The sequence below is a fragment of the Phyllobates terribilis genome, unplaced genomic scaffold (genome assembly GCF_046119375.1).
Source record: "Phyllobates terribilis strain yellow unplaced genomic scaffold, ASM4611937v1 Scaffold_20__1_contigs__length_20440879, whole genome shotgun sequence".
NCBI lineage: Eukaryota > Metazoa > Chordata > Amphibia > Anura > Dendrobatidae > Phyllobates > Phyllobates terribilis.
This window is the reverse complement of record NW_027362780.1, coordinates 4,168,223-4,173,063: the sequence shown is the minus strand read 5'-3', so window position 1 is coordinate 4,173,063 and position 4,841 is coordinate 4,168,223.

Genomic DNA, 4,841 nt, shown 5'->3' with positions numbered 1-4,841 from the left:
ATCCTGTGCTTTATTAAATTGTATTTATGTGGTTTTATCCTATGCTTTATTAAAAAGTACTTATGTTGTTTTATCCTATGCTTTATTAAATTGTATTTATGTTGTTTTATCCTATGCTTTATTAAATTGTATTTATGTTGTTTTAACCCATGCTTTATTAAATTTTATTTATGATGTTTTACCCTATGCTTTATTAAATTGTATTTATGTGGTTTTATCCTATGCTTTATTAAAAAGTATTTATGTTGTTTTATCCTATGCTTTATTAAATTGTATTTATGTTGTTTTATCCTATGCTTTATTAAATTATATTTATGTTGTTTTATCCTATGCTTTATTAAATTGTATTTATGTTGTTTTCTTCTGTGCTTTATTAAATTGTATTTATGTGGTTTTATCCTATGCTTTATTAAAAAGTATTTATGTTGTTTTATCCTATGCTTTATTAAATTGTATTCATGTTGTTTTTTCTTATGCTTTATTAAATTGTATTCATGTTGTTTTATCCTATGCTTTATTAAATTGTATTTATGTTGTTTTATCCTATGCTTTATTAAATTGAATTTATGTTGTTTTATCCTATGCTTTATTAAATTGCATTTATGTTGTTTTAACCTATGCTTTATTAAATTTTATTTATGTTGTTTTATCCTATGCTTTATTAAATTGTATTTATGTTGTTTTATCCTATGCTTTATTAAATTTTATTTATGTTGTTTTATCCTATGCTTTATTAAATTGTATTTACGTTGTTTTATCCTATGCTTTATTAAATTTTATTTATGTTGTTTTATCCTATGCTTTATTAAATTTTATTTATGTTGTTTTATCCTGTGCTTTATTAAATTGTATTTATGTTGTTTTATCCTATGCTTTATTAAATTGAATTTATGTTGTTTTATCCTATGCTTTATTAAATTGTATTTATGTTGTTTTAACGTATGCTTTATTAAATTGTATTTATGTTGTTTTATCCTATGCTTCATTAAATTGTATTTATGTTGTTTTATCCTATGCTTTATTAAATTGTATTTATGTTGTTTTATCCTATGCTTCATTAAATTGTATTTATGTTGTTTTATCCTGTGCTTTATTAAATTGTATTTATGTTGTTTTATCCTATGCTTTATTAAATTGTATTTATGTTGTTTTATCCTATGCTTTATTAAATTTTATTTATGATGTTTTGTCCTATGCTTTATTAAATTGTATTTATGTTGTTTATCCTATGTTTCATTAAATTGTATTTATGTTGTTTTATCCTATGCTTTATTAAATTATATTTATGTTGTTTTGTCCTATGCTTTATTAAATTGTATTTATGTTGTTTTACCCTATGCTTTATTAAATTGTATTTATGTGGTTTTATCCTATGCTTTATTAAAAAGTATTTATGTAGTTTTATCCTATGATTTATTAAATTGTATTCATGTTGTTTTATCCTATGCTTTATTAAATTGTATTTATGTTGTTTTATCCTATGCTTTATTAAGTTGAATTTATGTTGTTTTATCCTATGCTTTATTAAATTGTATTTAATTTGTTTTATCCTATGCTTTATTAAATTGTATTTAATTTGTTTTATCCTATGCTTTATTAAATTGTATTTATGTTGTTTTATCCTATGCTTTATTAAATTGTATTTATGTTGTTTTATCCTATGCTTTATTAAATTGTATTTATGTTGTTTTATCCTGTGCTTTATTAAATTGTATTTATGTGGTTTTATCCTATGCTTTATTAAAAAGTATTTATGTTGTTTTATCCTATGCTTTATTAAATTGTATTTATGTTGTTTTATCCTATGCTTTATTAAATTGTATTTATGTTGTTTTAACCCATGCTTTATTAAATTTTATTTATGATGTTTTACCCTATGCTTTATTAAATTGTATTTATGTGGTTTTATCCTATGCTTTATTAAAAAGTATTTATGTTGTTTTATCCTATGCTTTATTAAATTGTATTTATGTTGTTTTATCCTATGCTTTATTAAATTGTATTTATGTTGTTTTATCCTATGCTTTATTAAATTGTATTTATGTTGTTTTCTTCTGTGCTTTATTAAATTGTATTTATGTGGTTTTATCCTATGCTTTATTAAAAAGTATTTATGTTGTTTTATCCTATGCTTTATTAAATTGTATTCATGTTGTTTTATCCTATGCTTTATTAAATTGTATTTATGTTGTTTTATCCTATGCTTTATTAAATTGAATTTCTGTTGTTTTATCCTGTGCTTTATTAAATTGTATTTATGTGGTTTTATCCTATGCTTTATTAAAAAGTATTTATGTTGTTTTATCCTATGCTTTATTAAATTGTATTTATGTTGTTTTATCCTATGCTTTATTAAATTGTATTTATGTTGTTTTAACCCATGCTTTATTAAATTTTATTTATGATGTTTTACCCTATGCTTTATTAAATTGTATTTATGTGGTTTTATCCTATGCTTTATTAAAAAGTATTTATGTTGTTTTATCCTATGCTTTATTAAATTGTATTTATGTTGTTTTATCCTATGCTTTATTAAATTGTATTTATGTTGTTTTATCCTATGCTTTATTAAATTGCATTTATGTTGTTTTCTTCTGTGCTTTATTAAATTGTATTTATGTGGTTTTATCCTATGCTTTATTAAAAAGTATTTATGTTGTTTTATCCTATGCTTTATTAAATTGTATTTAATTTGTTTTATCCTATGCTTTATTAAATTGTATTTAATTTGTTTTAACCTATGCTTTATTAAATTGTATTCATGTTGTTTTATCTTATGCTTTATTAAATTGTATTTATGTTGTTTTAACCTATGCTTTATTAAATTTTATTTATGTTGTTTTATCCTATGCTTTATTAAATTGTATTTATGTGGTTTTATCCTTTGCTTTATTAAAAAATATTTATGTTGTTTTATCCTATGCTTTATTAAATTGTATTTATGTTGTTTTCTCCTACGCTTTATTAAATTGTATTTATGTTGTTTTAACCTATGCTCTATTAAATTTTATTTATGTTGTTTTATCCTATGCTTTATTAAATTGTATTTATGTTGTTTTAACCTATGCTTTATTAAATTTTATTTATGTTGTTTTATCCTATGCTTTATTAAATTGTATTTATGTTGTTTTATCCTATGCTTTATTAAATTGTATTTATGTTGTTTTAACCTATGCTTTATTAAATTGTATATATGTTGTTTTATCCTATGCTTTATTAAATTGTATTTATGTGGTTTTAACCTATGCTTTATTAAATTGTATTCATGTTGTTTTATCCTATGCTTTATTAAATTGTATTTAGGTTGTTTTAACCTATGCTTTATTAAATTTTATTTATGTTGTTTTATCCTATGCTTTATTAAATTGTATTTATGTGGTTTTATCCTATGCTTTATTAAAAAATATTTATGTTGTTTTATCCTATGCTTTATTAAATTGTATTTATGTTGTTTTAACCTATGCTTTATTAAATTGTATTCATGTTGTTTTTTCTTATGCTTTATTAAATTGTATTCATGTTGTTTTATCCTATGCTTTATTAAATTGTATTTATGTTGTTTTATCCTATGCTTTATTAAATTGAATTTATGTTGTTTTATCCTATGCTTTATTAAATTGCATTTATGTTGTTTTAACCTATGCTTTATTAAATTTTATTTATGTTGTTTTATCCTATGCTTTATTAAATTGTATTTATGTTGTTTTATCCTATGCTTTATTAAATTTTATTTATGTTGTTTTATCCTATGCTTTATTAAATTGTATTTACGTTGTTTTATCCTATGCTTTATTAAATGTTATTTATGTTGTTTTATCCTATGCTTTATTAAATTTTATTTATGTTGTTTTATCCTGTGCTTTATTAAATTGTATTTATGTTGTTTTATCCTATGCTTTATTAAATTGAATTTATGTTGTTTTATCCTATGCTTTATTAAATTGTATTTATGTTGTTTTAACGTATGCTTTATTAAATTGTATTTATGTTGTTTTATCCTATGCTTCATTAAATTGTATTTATGTTGTTTTATCCTATGCTTTATTAAATTGTATTTATGTTGTTTTATCCTATGCTTCATTAAATTGTATTTATGTTGTTTTATCCTGTGCTTTATTAAATTGTATTTATGTTGTTTTATCCTATGCTTTATTAAATTGTATTTATGTTGTTTTATCCTATGCTTTATTAAATTTTATTTATGATGTTTTGTCCTATGCTTTATTAAATTGTATTTATGTTGTTTATCCTATGTTTCATTAAATTGTATTTATGTTGTTTTATCCTATGCTTTATTAAATTATATTTATGTTGTTTTGTCCTATGCTTTATTAAATTGTATTTATGTTGTTTTACCCTATGCTTTATTAAATTGTATTTATGTGGTTTTATCCTATGCTTTATTAAAAAGTATTTATGTAGTTTTATCCTATGATTTATTAAATTGTATTCATGTTGTTTTATCCTATGCTTTATTAAATTGTATTTATGTTGTTTTATCCTATGCTTTATTAAGTTGAATTTATGTTGTTTTATCCTATGCTTTATTAAATTGTATTTAATTTGTTTTATCCTATGCTTTATTAAATTGTATTTAATTTGTTTTATCCTATGCTTTATTAAATTGTATTTATGTTGTTTTATCCTATGCTTTATTAAATTGTATTTATGTTGTTTTATCCTATGCTTTATTAAATTGTATTTATGTTGTTTTATCCTGTGCTTTATTAAATTGTATTTATGTGGTTTTATCCTATGCTTTATTAAAAAGTATTTATGTTGTTTTATCCTATGCTTTATTAAATTGTATTTATGTTGTTTTATCCTATGCTTTATTAAAT